The sequence below is a fragment of the Prionailurus bengalensis genome, chromosome A2 (genome assembly GCF_016509475.1).
Source record: "Prionailurus bengalensis isolate Pbe53 chromosome A2, Fcat_Pben_1.1_paternal_pri, whole genome shotgun sequence".
Lineage (NCBI taxonomy): Eukaryota > Metazoa > Chordata > Mammalia > Carnivora > Felidae > Prionailurus > Prionailurus bengalensis.
Genome location: NC_057348.1, coordinates 147,929,411 through 147,947,706, shown reverse-complemented (window position 1 = coordinate 147,947,706; position 18,296 = coordinate 147,929,411). Strand labels below are relative to the sequence as shown.

General features: G+C 51.0%; 1 protein-coding gene across 1 annotated transcript in view; it reads left to right on the top strand.

Moving 5' to 3' along the window:
* Nucleotides 1-517: 517 nt before the first annotated feature.
* PLXNA4 (plexin A4) overlaps nucleotides 518-18,296 on the top strand; it is a 440,999-nt gene continuing 423,220 nt past the window's right edge. The window contains exon 1 of the mRNA XM_043589543.1: nucleotides 518-1,031. The gene's annotated coding sequence lies outside the window, so the exon portion shown is untranslated. The remainder of the gene's footprint in view (nucleotides 1,032-18,296) is intronic.

Genomic DNA, 18,296 nt, shown 5'->3' with positions numbered 1-18,296 from the left:
GGGCGGCAGGGGAGGGGAGGAGGCGAGGCGAGGGAGGGAGGCAGGGAAGCAGGGAGGGCGGGAGGGAGGAGAGGAGGACCCAGAGAGCGCCAGGCAGCTGGAGTTTTTGCAGCGCTTGGCCGGGCTTCAATGCACAGCAGCAGCGAGCCGCGGCGGCAGCAGGCAGCCCGGGAGCTCCGGCGGCGGCCGAGCCAGCGGCGGCCCCGCTCCCTGCCCCCTGCAAACTTTGCGAGCAGCCCGCCCGGGGGGCCGGGGGCGCGCCCGGGAGGCCCGGCTCCGCCCGCGGCCGCGCTCTCCGCCGCCGCAGCGCCAGGCGCCGCCGCCGCCACCGCCGCAGCCCCGCGCCTCCCCGGGGAGCAGCCGGCGGCTCCCGCGGCCCCCCAGCCCCGGGCCCTCTGCACCGCCCGGCCGGTCCCCCGGCGGGGGCGGGGGCGGCAGCGGCGCGGCGGGTCGCGGACTGCCGGGGGGCGGCCGCCGCTGCCCAGGGAGGCGCGCAGAGGCGCCGAGAGCGCTCTCCGGCGGGTCCCCCGCGCACTCGCCGCGCCCGGGCAGCGGCCCGACCGGGCGAGCATGGGCGGCGCGGAGTGACGCCGCCGTGCCCGCTTGGCATCAAGGACATTCAGCCCGCGGGGGTGGGGACGAAGGGGGGCAGCCCCGCGTCGCCACCGCAGCCCCAGAGAGCCGCCGCCGCCGCCGCCGCCGCCGCTCCGGCTCCGGGCTAGGTGGAGGAAAGGGGTGCTTGGATTCGATCCACATTCTCCGACCTTTTTGTTGGACATTCCGCCCACCTCGGACGCCGCCGGAGGAGCTGTCAAGCCCCGCGGGCTGTGATTTCGCCCTCCGTTTCCCTTGCCTCCTCCCGGGTTCCCGGTGCCTCGGCGGAGTATTTGCGTTCGGGGCTGGGGCTGGAGGAGGCAGCCACACGCGCGCACACGCACACGTTCAGAGGAGGACGAGAGGCAGCGGCACAGGCACCATCTGCAGTGTCAATGCGGCGCTCCCGCTGAAGGAGGCAAGAGCGGCGCTTCCAGGTAAGGAGCCGGCGGGAGGGCGAGGACAGCGCGGGCGGAGGTACCCGGCTCGGTCCGGGAGTCCTCGGCTGCCCTGGAGCCAGCCCGCTGCACGCACGCACACACACACACATACACACACTCGCGCGCGCGCGCATACACACACACACACACACACACACACACACACACACACACTGGCACACGCCGCGCACACGCACCTGCCCACGTCCCACCTGGACACCCGCGTAGGTGCGGCGCGGCCAGAGCAGGTATTTCCCCCTGTTCTTTCTCCTCTGACGATCCGGACTCACACTTCTCTTACCTAGGACTTTCAGGGTGGGATTCTGCGTATGCCTGCCTCTCCCTCCCACCGGGGTAGGCTGAGGGAGCGATTTTTCAGTTCCCGGCCCCTGGTATTTCTAGCTGGTTTTCAAAACGGGAGAAGTAATGGGAGGTTTGGGGAGACCCGCCCAGCGTCATCTCCGCTCCGTGGCCTTTGGACACCCTGGGATTTTGAAGGGAGACAGACCGACAGATAGATATTCTGACAGATATTTGGAGAGCGTGGTGGCCCAGCGTGCAGGGAGGAGGCCACATAGGCAGATGGGGCTGCAGTTCTGTAGGGCGGTGCATATGGAACAGGCACTGCGTTTCCCCAGTAAGAGGCAGCACAAACGCCTTTCTGAAGCATTGCACTGCTTCCCCGGGAATGCGCCGGGATTCCAGGCAGGAAGGGGCTTCCGCATGGCATTGGGTGTGTGGCTGGTCTAGGGAGAGCATATGGGGGTCAGATCCTCCATAAGAGGTACGACCTATTCACATCTCCAATCTCTCGGCAACAGCAAGCCGCCAGGGCTTAGGGACACAGGTCTTGGGTATCCCTTTCACCTCTCTACTCTTTCCTCTACGCTGTGTGGGAAAGCATGGGGCTGTTTTGCTGTGCCTCTGGCTAACACCTGTCACATGCCTTTGGAGGTGTGTGTCTGAGAAATAGAACTGAAAGGGGGCGGAGGAGGGTGTTGTAGGGAAGGGAGGAAGGTCCCCTCTCTCACGACCACCTCAGTAGTGCCCCCCTGTCAGGAGGCCAGGCATTCTTGGGTTTGCCAGTGTTCCCCAAAGCCAGGTTGCTTTTGACTGTGCAGAACGACTATCCAGAAGCCTGTGGTTCAAGGTTCTATTTCCCTAAAGCCTTTCCTTTCCTTTTCTGCCCAGCTGGAGTTTCACAGGCTGCTCATTTTCAAACTTTTTCTGGAGGAGGTGGGAGGTGGTTGGGGCTCCAAAAGGGCTTTTTTGCAGTTTCCATCGGGGTCAAAGAGCAATTCATTCGGGCTCGGTTGTTGTAGGGAGAAGAATGTGAGGTCCAAGTAAAACATGATTTTGGAGTTGCACGTAAATATAGCAGGGCCCCGAGTTTCTCTAGCTGTCCCTTTTGGGGTAGCTTGTGGGGCAGCCTGGCAAGAAATGGGGTGAACTTGTACCCTTTATATAAGATCATGTGTTCAGAGTGTCCTACAAACTCACCAGTGGGAAAAATATGTTGGGAGTCTTCCAGAGTGCTAGGGGAAAGGAGTCAACATTCTTTGGAACAAGGGGCCTCAGTGTTGGGCACAGGATTCGGTTGATTCTGTAAATCCTGAAGATGGGTGCTGAAATAAAGGGCCCTCTGCGCACCCCCATCTCTGCTATGTTCAAACTTTTTTCGGCTCCTGCAAAGGTCTCTCAGCTAGGCTGGGGAGGAGAGGAGCAGACGCCCCTGGGGGGGAGATTGTATTCCTGCCGTGTGCTGTGTGTAACCGCCCTTTGACTGATTGGAAAGGGTAGATGGACTAAAGCAAAGCTCTCACAATGGGGAGAACCCAGTAGGGGGAAGAAACATTATTTTCTTTTTGAGTGCACACCCAGATACATGCGTGCTTTCTCAAAGGGTCAGTTCAACGCGATCCGCTCGTCCAGAGTGTGATGGCGGGACCCACCTCTGTCCTCCAGGCTGTGGACGAACTGGAACGTTTCCACACGCGTACCCTATGAGTGCGTGGACAGGGAGGTCCCACGTATGCGTAGAGGAACACATGGTTTTCAGAAGAAATAGCCCCAGCAACACTGGATGGCTCCCGGATAAACATTCTCTCACTGGACCTTGATGGGGCTGAAGCATGGTGTACCGAGCTTCCGGAAATGTCTGTGTGTCTTCCACACAGACTTCTGCTCCCTTCCCCGCTTCCCTCTCTATCTTTCCTTCCTCCTGTATTTGCAGCCTTAGGATCCGTCACGTTCATGCAAAGCCAGCAGTCATGCTAGTTATAAGCTAAACATTTTTAAACATGGGTTCAAAAAATCCCCACACTTTTTGCACTTAGAATTAGGTACCGATTTGGTTTCTAGGGCAAAGCAGGCATTAATTAACATCTGTGTAAAGCTGAGTGTACATCATCTAATTTTTTCCTGGCTCTCTCGCTGAGCCCTGGAGCATGGCACGTTGCCTCTCTCAATCTCTCTCTCTCTCTCTCTCTCTCTCTCTCTCTCTTTTTCTCTCTCTCTCTCCCACCCCTCTGTGGACTTCCTTCTAAGTTCTCTAGGGTCTTTGCACTCGCAAGGGAGTCATACTAGAAAAACCCCAATCACGAGTGCTTCTTTTCAGCGGACCCTGGCTGCTGCTAGGCTGTGCCCTAGGGGCTCCTCCGTGAGCGTGGGTTGCCCGCGAGTGCTGTTCCTTCTTGCCCAATCTGGGACTCCCTTGTGGGCTCGCCTCTGTCCTCCCAAGACTTCATCCTGGATGCCCACTGATGCCTGCAAACATTTCCAGAGGCATCTGAGGCCACCAACTTGTTTCCTTTCTCCTCTGCTCCTCTCCATGGCTTCTGCTGCTGCTGTGCCCTGCAGACAGGGAGATCTGCACGGCACAGTCTGCCTGCACTTGGCCTCCGCATCCTTTTAATCACAATGAGGGCTGCTGGGAATTGAGGGGGGGTGCCTTCTAGGGAGGCAGTGGTCCTGAGGTGGGGAAAGAGCTGAGGGGGCGGGGAGATTAACCGCTCTTAGCTCCTAGTTATCACTAGGCTTTGATGCAAAGAAACTGCAGCCAATCTCTCTCCTCCTAGCCAGCTAGGGGGCATTTCTTAGCCGCTTCTCCCCATCCTCACTAGGAGAAGGCACTACACAGACAATGCCACCTCAGAGACCTGTTGGAGTGGCTCCGTGATGGGCGGGGATGGGCGGCAGCCCTACGGAAAACTGGCTCGAGATCCACGCTGGGATTAGTCTGTGTGACAGATGTACCATTCTTTTTTAGGCTCTCCCCTCCTCTTCTCATTTGTGTCGATGTGAAGCTCGGTGGACCCTGGGGTAGTAGAACAGTGCTCATTTCCTTCCCCTGACACCCCGTTCCTCCTTCTGCATCACTCCCTTCCCCGCCCCCCCCCCAAAACTTGCTAATTCACCTCTTAGCTTTGTGCGCACATCCGACAGCCCATTCGCCCTCAAATTTGTGGCACTCCAAGAAATCAATATGACATGAATTTAACGACAGCTGGATGATTAAGTGTTATTTATATTTAAGAGCGGCATTTTAAAAAGACGTCGCGCTAATAAATCAAACGGCTGTTTGGGAGATGCACATGATTAGGGTAATTGCCCTACAGGCCCCATTGTGCAATGCCTGGCCCGTGCAGAGCCCTGCGGACAGTATCTCTTTGGAAGCTACCGGCCCTGCTGCTGCCTACCCTGACCTCCCACATGATCCCCTCCATCCAGACTTACTCTCTCTCGTGCCTCTCTCCTCACTGCGGGCCTGCAGCCTTCCTTGGCAGGAAGGTGGAGTCAGTGGGAACACCGAAGGGGGCTCTGCTGCTAAGTGGTAGGAGATGGGTCTTAAAAGCGAAGGCAGGCAGGAGGTCCTCAATGGCAGAGCAGAGGCCTTGTTCCGCAAGGAGGAGGCTGCTTCTCTGCTTCCTATGAAGCAGCTTGGGAGAAAGGCTGCCTGAGTCCCCGCGAGAGTCTGGGCCGGCTCCCAGACCCTTGTCCTGAGGATCACGCGGCATCAGCCTCCCCAGGGAAGAGGCTGTGTGGACATGAGTATTTGCCCTTGTGAAAGCTAGCAGAATGGAAAGGAATAATAATCAATGGTGATGGCGGTGGCTAATATCTATTCAGCGCGGACTTGGATGGGGCATCATTGTAGTGGTTTACGCAGGTTGGCCCTTATCCTCCATGTAACTACCCAGAGAGCCAGTTACTGTTATTATTCCCATTTCCTGCATGAGGAAGTTGAAAGGCCTGAGGCCAAAGACTTTGTCCAGGATCATACAGTTGGTGGGTGGTGGGGCCACATCTCAAGCCTGAGCAAACTGACCTCCTTCCTTATCACTGCGCTGTCTGCCTCCTTAGGTCTGTAAGGAGCATGTTGTCACCTGGGGAGGTTTGTGGGAGAGTGTGCAGAGGGAGCAGAGGGCATGTAGCTCCTCCCTCGGACATGTCTGTGACCCCAGGTGAATCTGTTTGTTCTTGGAGGCTCGAGTTCCCCATGCATCAAGTGGGGCTGCTTTGTCCTTGACTGTTGGTGGGCTGTGAAATTGCACGGGTCGTTGTAACAGAGTGCTCAGTTCCTGAGGGTGACTCTTGCCTCTTTTGGTAGCTCCCATCTCTCCCTGGGAGAAAGTAAGGAGGAGTGAATGAGTGCAGATCTCATCTCTTCTTTTGATTCTGTGAGGCCCTGAGTCTTGTGCTGGTCGCAATCTAGCTCTCTCCAGCAACGGCTTCAAATTTGCTGGCATTGTGGAAATACCACTCTCTCATTTAATCCTTCAAACCATCCAGCAAGGGAGGGGGGCACTGTTTATTCCCATCTTGATGCTGTAGGGACTGAGGCCCAATGCCCAAGGCTCTAGGACACTACATAGCGGATGGTCTTTTCACTCTTGGGGAAGGATGCTTACAATAGGGACTTGTTGGTTCATTCATTCATTAGCCCTCGGGTTCATTAGTCCCAAAGATTCCCCAGGGAATCTTTGAAAGCCAGGAAAGGAGTCTTTGCCTGTGGGTGTCATGCCACGCTGGACGCCTGGCACATGTAATTGTGGGAGCAGAGGTTCACTGGAGGTTGGTGCCAACGGCTGCGTGTGTGGAAGGTCATCCTGTGCACTCAGTGTGAGTGGAGCACTTGATTAGGAATGACATCCGGATCCTGAGCGGTGGACGCTTGGAAGTCCTGAAGGAACCTGTAGACCTGGCCGGGGGGTGCTGTCCCATCCCAGAGCCAGCCTCAGCTGCCTGACTTGGTGTCTCTGGCCTCAGCATTTTAGGGAATAGCCACAGGTGATACTCTTGTGGTTAGTGGTTTGTTCTTTTTTTCCCTCCAAAGACAAACTTTTATTCTGCACTTCTTTTGGCTTCTCTATGCTGTAAGGTGAGCAGAAGTTTCTGCCAAACCCGAGGTGGCTCCCAGGGGTGCATTTTATCACCTCCCCTCTGGCGCAACAGTGGGAGTGGCCGAAACTGGTGGATGCAGGGTCCTGCTCAGACGTGCAGCAACAGGTGCATGCGAGGTGTTTGGCACCCTCTCTTTGCCGGCCAAGCTTGGCTAGCCCCTCCCGCTCCACAGTGCCTTCTCCATGAACCAGGATTCGCAGCAGCAAATTGGATTTTGGAATGTTTTGTCACTCCAGCACAAAACAGATCACTAGCTAAGAGGATATCACCTCTGCAGTCGATGCACTGAACGTAGACTAGCGGAATCAATTCCGAGGTCTTACAGGGAAGAGTATTTTCATTAGGAAGCATGAGGAGAGGAGCAGTGGAGGAAGAGGGCCCTGGGACTCTAGGAAAGGAAAACCATAGCATTTCAAGGGCTTTCCTGGTCTTCACTCAAGATCAGCTTTACATCTGACATACTCGTTGAACTTGCCTTTTACGAGCACAGCTGGATTTCCCTCATGGTGAGTGGGGTCTAGAGCTAGAGGCTGAACAAACCATTCCTTGGCTTTGGCCCAGAGGGCGAGGAGAAGGAGAGTAAGCAAAGCAGACTTGGCTGATTGTTTCCTTCTCATGGCAGGAGTAGACAGTGAGAGGAGGGCATGTCAGGTCAGCAGCCATCAGGACGTATAATTGAACCAGCCTATGTAGAACGTCAGCTAACCTTGCAGACATAGTTAGGGTTTATTTCCTCCCTCTCCATCTCAGGCTTGCTTCCTGAAGGCAAATTTAAAATAGAGCAGAATTTCCCCAAGTTCATTCTGTGGGAGTGAATGGGTGTTACATACACAAAATGTTCTCATGGCCACAGTTGGAGAAACCCTTAGTGTAAAGAAAAGCTAGGGTTCCTTGTTGCAGAACTTCTCAGAGCCTTCAAACACAACTAACTTGGATTGTGAAACCACAATAAGGAGATGTACTGTGTGGTGGCCCTGGGAATCCACTGAGAAAGGCTGGCCTAAGACAAGCACTTCATTTTTCTATTCTTGACTGAATAAAGGATGGGTTCTACGAGGACAGTTTCAGCAGAGCATTCATTCTATATACACAAAGTACAGGGTTCTAGTGATTAAGTAGATATGAGGGTTTCAAGCAGAATTTTGCCAGATGGGCAGGCAGTCTGATTCCAGGCTCGGTGTTTGCCCCTTGTCCTTCCTAGGCAACAGGGAGGTTCTCAGGCAGGAGTGAGGTCCAGGCAGGTGTATATTTTCTCAGGTTCCTAGACAATTCTGGTGTGTTCCCCCTGGTTAAAAAGCAGTGGTGTTGTGGGGAAAGCTGTGTTTTGGGGAAAAATATGTGTAGACTGTCCCAGATCTGTCACTTACAGCCAAGGGGGCTTGGGAAAAATCCCCTTATGTTTCAGTATCACCACTGATAAAATGAAAGGGTTGGTCTAGCTCAGTGATTTTAAACATTTTAATTTTTTTTAATGTTTATTTATTTTTAAGAGAGAGAGAGAGCGTGCTCAAGTGCACAAGCGGGGGATGGGCAGAGAGAGAGGGGGACACATAATCTGAAGCAGGCTCCGTGCTGTAAGCTGTCAGCACACAGCCCAATGTGGGCCTCGAACTCATGAACCTCAAGACCATGATCTGAGCCGAAGTGGGATGCTTAACCGGCTGAGCCACCCGGGCACCCCAAAACACATTTTAATATGGATGGGGTGGAGCTCTTTATTCAAATGAAGTTCTATATGGGATTCTGACCCACAGCACAGATGGGAGAAGGACTGTTCTGGTCAGAGCTGTGGAGGAGCCCAAAGCCTTGTACTTTCTGTCTGTCTGCCCCTCACCCGCAGTTTTGGCCTGGGCTCTCTAGCAAGCAGAGCCTGAGGCAAAAGCTGACGTGAGAACACTTTCTTGAGAGGTGGAAGCCCAGAGCAGCAAGAATGAAGGAAAAAGGGGGAGAAGTAGGGAAGGAACAGAAACACCAAATGTACAAAGAATCCAAAGAATGTGTTGCCCAGCCAGCCAGAGCTTCCTGAGGAAGCACAGCTGGTGGTTCATTACCTAGACAAGCCTGATGGGAGCATAGCCTCAGAAGAGTCTGGAGGGCAGGCACAGCCAGCATCTGTGCTGGGACCTTGTTGTGAGCTGTGGTTCCTTGGGCACCATTCGCCCCAGGAGGCAGGAACTCCCCCTCACTTTGAGGTTGTGAAATTAGCTCAAACCAGAGCCTCTGTGGTCAGGCCCCTCGGCTGGGGCTTCAGTGGCTCCCCCCACAGTGGACCTGCTGGAGCTTGGCCTTTGCCCTGAAGGAAGAAAGTCTTCGAGAACTTTAAGAATAATGCGAGGCATTCCAGGGGCCAGTGGCAAGTGGCTGAAGGCCAGAATTGGGGGTGAGAGTGGGACTTCAGGAAAGATCTGAGCAGGTATAGAAATTGGGGGTCTGGGATAATGGGTTCTGCATAAGACGCATGGTTCTTCAGAATAGAATCAGATAGTGAGCCAGAGCAAGCTGCTCCAAGAAGGTATCATTCAGCCCCCAAAATTCTTGACTCCATGGCCACAATGGCCAACCACGCTGTGGGTTACCTAGTTAAGCCACATTAAGAATGGGTTCCAGTTAGGGAGTCTAGGTGGCTCAGTGGGTTAAGCGTCCAACTCTTGGTTTCCACTCACGTCATGATCACACGGCTTCGTGGGTTCAAGTTTCACATCAGGCTCTGTGCTGGGAACGAAGAGCCTGCTTGGGATTCTCTCCCTCCCTCTCTTGCTGCCCCTACCCCACTCGTGCTCTCTCTCTCTCTCTCTCTCTCTCTCTCTCTCTCTCTAAATAAGTACATAAATTGAAAAACATTAAAATAAAGAGAATGGGTTCCAGTTAGGCTTCAAGAGGGTTTTCCTAATTTTTAGGCTTTTTAAGCCAAAGGAGTGCCTGCCTTTGATGGTGTATGGATATCTCAGACACTTCTGTCTGCAACGGCTGAGGGGCATGGCTGCTTGGAAGCTGGGGTCAGAGGCAAATGCCCTCTGCCTTTCTCCTGGTTTTAAGAAATATTGTAAGCACTGAAATATAAAACAAAAGGGGGCATTTTTGCATAAAATACTTCCCATAAGTCATGCCTCCAGCCAGTGTCCCTTCCATTTTACATCTCTTGGGCATTGAAGCCCCTCCCCGGTCAGGCGGAGCAAAGGAGCGATGCTTGCCCTATGCTTGTGACCCCTTTCCCCGCTCTCTTCACCATTAGATACTGACCCCCGCCTTTCTTCCCGAAATGCACTTGCCTTTAACTGCTGATTGATGTGAGCAACTCGCTGACTTGGAGACATGTGTCTGCATTAGCATGTCTGCCTGAGATTTCCGGCTCCTGCGGGTCAGGACCAGCCGCTGGTTGAAGTGTGTCTTGTGTGATCAGAACGTAATTCATACTTTGTAATAAAGGTGAGGAAGCTGATGCTGGTGGTAGCGATGATGACCATAGCATTTTATTTTCTTATGTCGGTAGATGAGAGAGACCATTTCTTACTTCTCTTGTGTACTTCGTGCCCAGATTAGGGCCTATCATACTGGAAGCAGTCAATAAATATTTGCTGAGTAAATAGAATTAATAAATGGAGCAGGAGAAGGTGGAGATGAATGGCCTGTAAAGGACAGAAGTAGGGGCATGCGAATCAGCTGCTATGGCAAGTGCTTGCTCTCCGGCAGGGGCAGGGTTGGAGCCACATCAAGGAAGGTAGCTCTTTGAGAGGATAAGATGAACAAAGATGAGTGCAGGCTGAACCCAGCCGTCACCTTAGAGTGTCCTGGGTGATGGTGGTTTGGGGGCAGGTGGTCTGTTGACACTGACCCACATGGAGTTGAGCTCCTGCTTTCCATATAAAACTAAGTGTGGGTTTGGGTGCTGGGAGATCGGGTGGAATAACCAGATTGCATTTCCCAAAGCATTCCAAAGACAAGTCCCTTCATGGAAGAAGCATCCGTGGCCAAGTAAGCCTTGCAAACACCTTATGCTCTGTCTTCCTCTTGGAGATTCAAGACTTACGTTAAAGGCATAGGACGGGCACCTGGGTGGCTCAGTTGGTTAAGTATCCGACTCTTGATTTCGGCTCAGGTCGCGATCTCACAGTTGTGAGATGGAACCCGGCACCGGGCTCTGCACTGTCAATCTGGAACCTGCTTGGGATTCTCTCTCTCCCTCTCTCTATGCCCACCCCAGCTCGTGCACACCCTGTCTGTCTCTCTTACTCTCTCTCTCTCTCAAATAAATAAATAAACATTAAAAAAGGCATAGGAATCCCACTGTAGAGACACCTGTTTATTCTTAGCCAGCCATTTTTCAGCTTGCTTGGTGGTGTGTGTTTAAGCCAATCAACAACTCCTGGAACAAGTGTTGGACAGAAGACATTTTGGTGAAATCGTTTCAAGTGAAAGCTTTCAGGTTTGAGTTTGGTCCGGAGGAGAAGAAACAGGAGAATGAATGTACTGAACTGTTACACAGGGGAACATGTGGGCTCCAACTGCCTTCTTCTGGTCTTTGTCATTTGCCTTTGAGACTCTCAGAAATGGCTGTGAATTGTTATGAGATATTGACAACCATGGTGTCTTCCCATGTACCTTCTCTAAAGGGACCGTTTTAAGGAGTGTGATTGTGGCTCCAACAGGTTTGTGGAAATGTCTCCAACACGTAGCACCTTTTGGTTGCATGTAATAGATCAGGATGAATGTTTGTAAAGTATGTAATGACATTCACCTTCTCAATATTGTTTTTTTCAGCTACATTTATCCAATAAGAGGTTTCAATAGAACTGGCAAACATACACATTCTCATTAACAAAGAGGGCTTGAGTTATTAAGACATACCTTCCTAGATTTTGGGTAGTTGAAACAAAGGATTTTCTCTTGGGGAGGAAACTTTGCTACCCCAGAGAGGCTAAAGTTTTATAATTAGACAAGAAACCCATGGTTTTCATCATTGGGTACTGACCCGGAGAGTGGAGTTAGACATTTCCCATGGGCAGCATTTCAGTGCCCAGTACTCATCTTACATAGGTAATGATGTGTGTGTGTGTGTGTGTGTGTGTGTGTGTGTGTGTGTGTGAGAAAGAGAGAGAGAGAGAGAGAGAGTGAGTTGGGGTGGGAGTGGGCTAACACCCCAGTGGTATTTGGATTTGGTTCACGTGGGGACACAGGCTAGTGACCCACATGCCCAATTATAAGCCCTCGGCCATGCTTTGCCCAAGCACCATGCTCCTTTCCAAAGTGAATAACAGTTGCTAACACACACTTACTAACAAAATTCCCCTGATGCCCATTCATGAAGCATTGCACTGGTGATTCTATCAGCATTAAACTGTTTGGTGACGGAGTTTAGAATTATAGGAATCGGAGAAATGAATTAGCAGTAAATCAAGTCCCAGCTGAGTTCGAACCCAACTGCAGTGAGTTTTAAATTAAAAATATCTTGCTATGATGAAGCAGTTGTAAGTCAAGAACCGGAGCTCTGTCACTCTTGACTTTGGAGAACTGTAGCAGTCACCCTTTGAAAGAAAAACCCTGGCAATGGCTTGTATTGATTCCCAGCCATGCTGGGAAATTGCCACTTCATTTCTTCTTCATAAACTGTTGGCTTTCATTTTTTTTTTTTGAAAAGGAATCCTATTTGCAGGGACCTGGCAGAGCTCTGGGAACAGGGCAGGTGGGAGAGGGCTCCAGCCCAGGGGGCTCATTCATTGCATTCTCTTTGGTCCTTCTCAGGAGGAGCCATGCAGAAGGGGAATCTAGGTCTGCGGGTGTTGTGCGATTTGTTTTCCTGCTCGGACCATATTTGATTCTTCTTTCTGGGGGATCTGTACAGAAAAACAACAAAGAGAACACTTCAAGGAGGCTGCAAGACTGTCATGTTGCAGTGACAATTGCGGTGTAATAGGAAATCATTTATGTAAGTTACGGTGCCCTCTGAATGGAGCTTGTCAGAAATGTGGCTACAGCTTCTCAAGGCCTATTTTTTTTTTCTCCTGCAAAATAATCCCAAGATTTTCATTTTCAGAGCAATTGGAGAAGTATTATGTGCCGACCAGGGAATAGGGAGACCCAGCTTCTAATCCTAGGCCTGCTGAATGTCTTTCAGCAAGTTCCCTCTCTGGGATAGGCCTCAATTTCTCTTCCTTTAAAGCTGGAATAAGCCCTTGCTGTTCCTGACCTGAAGCCCAGGAGGTGAGGATGAACGTGGCCATGCATATTAAAGGACCAGGTGAGCAGCAGAAGATTCTATTTACATGCAAGGTCAGAGAAAATCAAGAAGGAGAGAATGAAGTCTAAGCTCAGGCCTCTCGCCGTTACACTTGTACAAGTTCCTGTGTGCTTGCGGATCTGGTGAAGAGCTGTAATGATGAAAGCAACCTGCAGGGTTCGAAAGGAGAGTGTATGTGGGGGAGCAGGAGACCAGGGGAGGGGATGGTGAGTACAGGAAGACGGAGGCCTAGGTAAGAGGGGAGACCTGATCCTGGCACTGGTAGGTTAGTTCAGGACTTCAGAGAAAGGAAAGGGGTCATGATTTCCCTGGGGTCCTACCTTTCACTTTGCTCCATACAGATATATTTACATATTATAGTTACAGTGCATTTAGTTCCCAGGTGTGCACTTAGTTTCCACGTGTGCACTTAGTTCCCACAGGTATAATATATAATATTATATAGTGCACATATAATATAGTTACATATTATAGTTACTATAATATTTACATATTATAGTTACAGAAGTAGAGGTGAGGTTAAAGAATATTTAACCAACAAATTGATTGGTCAGTTAGTCAATTCAGTCAATATTTATCGAGTGCTTACTATGTGCTAGGCACCAGGTAAGAGCTTGGTTGTACCGAGATGAGATGGTTCCTGCCATTAGGGAGCTCACAGCTTGGCGTGGTCACAGCACCCACATCTATAGATAATTTAAACCCAACGTGGTAAGAAGTGAGATCTGTGTGCACAAAGCCATCCTGAGAATACGTAAGAAGGGGCATCCGTCCACAAAGAAAGGCAGGACGTGGAGAAGGTCTTCTGGAGAAAGATGAGGGTGTTTTGAGGGGTGTGTGGGATTGGAACCTATGAGGAAGAGGTACCCGGTGGGGGAAGCAGCACAGACCAGGCAGGGAGGTGAGCTCACTAGCACCAGCTGCCTGCCGTAGTGCAAGTCAGGCTGGGAAATAGCACAAGATGGAAACACAGGTGGATGCCGGGTCAGGACCAGTGTGCTGCAGGCGGTGGCCAGGCCTTGGGGATTTCCAAGTAAGAGATCAAGATTTGCCTTGTAGAAAGATCACTATGTTGGCAGTGTGAGAAAGGGTTGGAAGTGGGGGGCTATGATAGAAATTCAGAAGGCATGAGAGAGGGCTAATCAAAGGTAGTGGCAGAGGAGGAAAGGACAGATCTGAGAGGCACATAAGAATTTGAGTTGACAGGTGGGCTTATGGCAGTGAAGAGGTAGGGAGCAAGCAGAGGGGGTGTTGGGAGGCCTCATAGGTGGAAGGTGACACATTCACTGAGCTAGAAATTTCTAGACTGAGACTTGGTTGAGGGGAAGTAGTGAGGAAGGGGGCTGTGTTTGTTCTGGACATGATGAATTGGGGTGCATATGGGATTTCAGGTTGAAGGGAGCAGGAGGCCAGCAGACATATGGCCCTGTGTCCCTGGCAGTTTCACCTAAGTGCTTACCATGCTGAGCCCTTCTCAGGTGTACACTTAGTTCACAGGTGTGCACTTAGTTCCCATGTGGGCACTTAATTCCCAGGTGTGCACTTAGTTTCCATGTGTGCACTTAGTTCCCATGTGTGCACTTAGTTCCCACGTGTGCACTTAGTTCTCACGTGTGCACTTAGTTCCCAGGTGTGCACTTAGATCCCACATGTGCGTGCAGTTCCATGGTGCGCACATAGTTCCCAGGTGTGCACATAGTTCCTAGGTGTGAACTTAGTTCCCAGGTGTGCACATAGTTCCCACGTGTGCACTCGGTTCCCAGGTGCACACTTAGTTCCTACGTGTGCATGTAATTCCATGGTGCGCACATAGTTCCCAGGTGTGCACATAGTGTCCAGGTGTGCATGTTGTTCCTAGGTGTACATTTAGTTCGCATGTATGCACTTGGTTCCCATGTGGGCACTTAATTCCCAGGTGTGCACTTAGTTTCCATGTATGCACTTAGTTTCCACATGTGCGTTTAGTTCCCAGGTGTGCACTTAGTTTCCACGTGTGCACTTAGTTCCCACATGTGCACTTAGTTCCCAGGTATGCACTTAGTTCCCACGTGTGCACTTAGTTCCCACATGTGCACATAGTTCCCAGGTGTGCACGTAGTTCCCAGGTGTGCACTTAGATCCCACGTGTGCACTTAGTTCCCATGTATGCACTTAGTTCCCACGTGTGCATGTAGTTCCATGGTGCACACGTACTTCCCAGGTGTGCACTTAGTTCCCAGGTGCGCACATAGTTCCCAGGTGTGCACATAGTTCCCAGGTGTGCACTTAGTTCCCACGTGTGCACTTAATTCCCAGGTGTGTGCTTAGTTCCCAGGTGTGCACTTAGGTCCCACATGTGCACTTAGTTCCTAGGTTTGCACATAGTTCCCAGGTGTGTACTTAGTTCCCAGGTGCGCACTTAGTTCCCATGTGTGCACATAGTTCCCAGATGTGCACTTAGGTCCCACGTGTGCACTTAGTTCCCACGTGTGCACTTAGTTCCTAGGGGCACTTAGTTCCCAGGTGTGCACTTAGGTCCCACATGTGCACTCAGTTCCCAGGTGCACACTTAGTTCTTACATGTGCACATAGTTCCCAGGTGTGCACATAGTTCCCAGGTGTGCATTTAGTTCCCAGGTGTGCACGTAGTTCCCACGTGTGCACATAGTTCCCAGGTGTACACTTAGTTCACACGTGTGCACTTAGTTCCCAGGTGTGCACGTAGTTCCCGGGTGTGCATGTAGTTCCATGGTGCACACGTACTTCCCAGGTGTGCACATAGTTCCTAGGTGTGCACTTAGTTCTCAGGTATGCACTTAGTTCCCACGTGTGCACTTAGTTCCCACGTGTGCACATAGTTCCCAGGTGTGCACGTAGTTCCCGGGTGTGCATGTAGTTCCATGGTGCACACGTACTTCCCAGGTGTGCACATAGTTCCTAGGTGTGCACTTAGTTCCCAGATGCGCACATAGTTCCCAGGTGTGCACTTAGTTCCCACGTGTGCACTTAATTCCCAGGTATGCACATAGTTCCCAGGTGTGCACTTAGGTCCCATATGTGCACTTAGTTCCTAGGTTTGCACATAGTTCCCAGGTGTGTACTTAGTTCCCAGGTGCACACTTAGTTCCCACGTGTGCACATAGCTCCCAGATGTGCACTTAGGTCCCACGTGTGCACTTAGTTCCCATGTGTGCACTTAGTTCCCACGTGTGCACTTAGTTCCCAGGTGTGCACTTAGGTCCCACATGTGCACTTAGTTCCCAGGTGTACACTTAATTCACTTTGGGATCTGGTAGAAGTTGGGTAAGGAAGCAAGAAGACCCACATAGATAGACAGTTTGGCATTCTTCAAGTGGTTTACTTTTCAAATTAAACATACTATCTTGAACCTTTTGTTTGAGAGTGTTCTGAAAACACCCAGATATCCACTTCTCCATGGGAGATCCCCACTATTTTCCAATGGGAAAACAGTGGTACCTGGAGGTTGAGTCCTACACAGAAGATGACTGAGCCAGCTCAGGATAAAGGTAGAGTTTCCATAATAGAGAAACATCAGGCCTTTGTCCTGGACATGAGCTGGTTCCCTTTTTTTGGCATGTGCACCCCATTTTCAATGTGCACACACTCAAAGCAGCATGGTCTGCCGAAATGCGCTCTACCAGGAGCAGAGAGGTAGTGATGAAAATCTTGACCCTGCCCTTTCAAAGTCATGTCTTGTTTTCTAGGTGTAGGAGCCAGTCTGCACATGTCTGGCCTGCAGGTGGGATCTGGCCACTACATAGGTTTTGCTTGGCTTAAAGAATGTTCAAGAAACATTTGTCTTATTTGAATGCTGTTAGGTGTGGCCATCCCTCTCTGGGGAGCCATGGTTTCTACTCCCTGTAGTCACACCTTTGCTTCACACATTTGTGGAGAAGGTAGTTGGATGAAAATACCAGCGGCCTAGTACCTGGTAGATACTCCAGCAGTGTCCCTTGCCCCTCCTTCCAATACGTGGGGGAGAAAGGAGTTAACATATTAGCGTGGAGCACTTTGCATTCTGCAGGGAAGCTTTGTAATTTAGTAACCCTTATTAATCCCAGCAGATGTAGAAGTGGCTGGTGGCAAATCTTGTAGTCTCCCCATGCTAGTGTGTTCATACTATGGAAACTTTAGAAAACGGGCCATTGAGTGTGAGCAGTGAGTGGAGAGAGAAGTATGGAACTCCTTCAAGTCTATGCAGACCTTTCAATCCCTGGTTCCTCTGTGCTGCTGTGGAAAGTCTCCAGGCTTGTGGCGAAGCGGGGGTAGAAGTCCTTAGACAGGGTGAGGTGTCCAACTAGCATGGGAACAGTTTCAATAGGTCCTCCAGAATGAGGAACTCTGAGCGTCCAGCCCCAAAGAGTGTCTTAAACTGCAAATTTGCAGTGCATTTTCAAGTGACGCAATGCGTCTACTCTCTTCTCTGGATTGCTCCTGGGTATCATGGAGCTAATAAAAATGGCTTGTGGGCTCTCTTATGGAGTGGGAGCAGGGACCCCGGGTTGGTATTTTGGAGTTCTAGCCTTTCAAGAGCCCCAAAGAGGTGGTAGGGTTTCTGTACTTCCCTCCGTCATGTCTGTGCACCCAGCTCTCGTGCATTTGGTCAGCTGCACTCAGTATATAATATTTTTACGTGGCTACACTTTCTGTCTCGGGGAACTCAGCAGTTTTTCCCAGTTTATCTGGTGGCAACTTGTTTCCCCAGGAGGGGGCAGAGAGCAGGGCCTGGGGTCCTAAGAAGGGAAGTGATCTAACCGCAGCGATCTGTGGTTAGGACCAAAATAGTGTTGTTGACACTACTCTGTGGCGCGCCCCGTGCATGACTCTGCTGGGGGTGATGTCCAGGACTGGGGAGCTGCCTCAGAGTCTGGCACAAAGGTAGGGAACCCATGCTGTTTTCTGATGCACTACCCTCTTGTATTTCATTGTAGAGACTTCCCACTGACCCACAGGTTATCAGATGTCCTCCAAGGGGCTTCTGGTTCTGTGCTCAGATGAGAAGATCTAAGACAGGTACAGATACTCAAGGTGCTGACCGTGTGCATAGTGTCTAATTGGCTGTTGATGGCCTGGGGCTGGGTGGTGGGGGTGGTAGGAGAGAGTAAGCTTTGCTAAACCCAGGACTGACTTCATGAAGAAGTAGCTGTGACTCATTCTCACCTCTGTTCCTTCTTCCAGGAGTTGATGCTAGCAAGATTCAATGCTTCTTGATGAATACTTAAAGATTAAATATTCTGTAAAAACCCGTCTTTGTATTTATGGTTGTTTTTATTGAGTAAAATGGTATGTTCTTTGCCTGTAGGATTTGAGATGTGGCAGAAGCCCTCTGGCTTTACTTTGGTGATGGCCATGCTTGGCTTGTTTATGAGAGCTCGCGTCAAAAGCTTGAGGGATACCGCATGCCAAATAGAGAAACGTAACTTCTAAAAGTGTCAAGCAACATCTCCTCAGCTCATATTGTTTTTAAAGAATGGCATTTTCATCCCCAGCTTTGTATTTGCAAGTTAAAAAAAAATCTTTAGGCCTGGAAGAGTTTTTACCAGCTGACACATTTTGCAAGCAGCCTTGTTCACCTTCCAGATGTTAGCTAGATCTGAGTATTTTTGTATCAAGACAGTGGCATA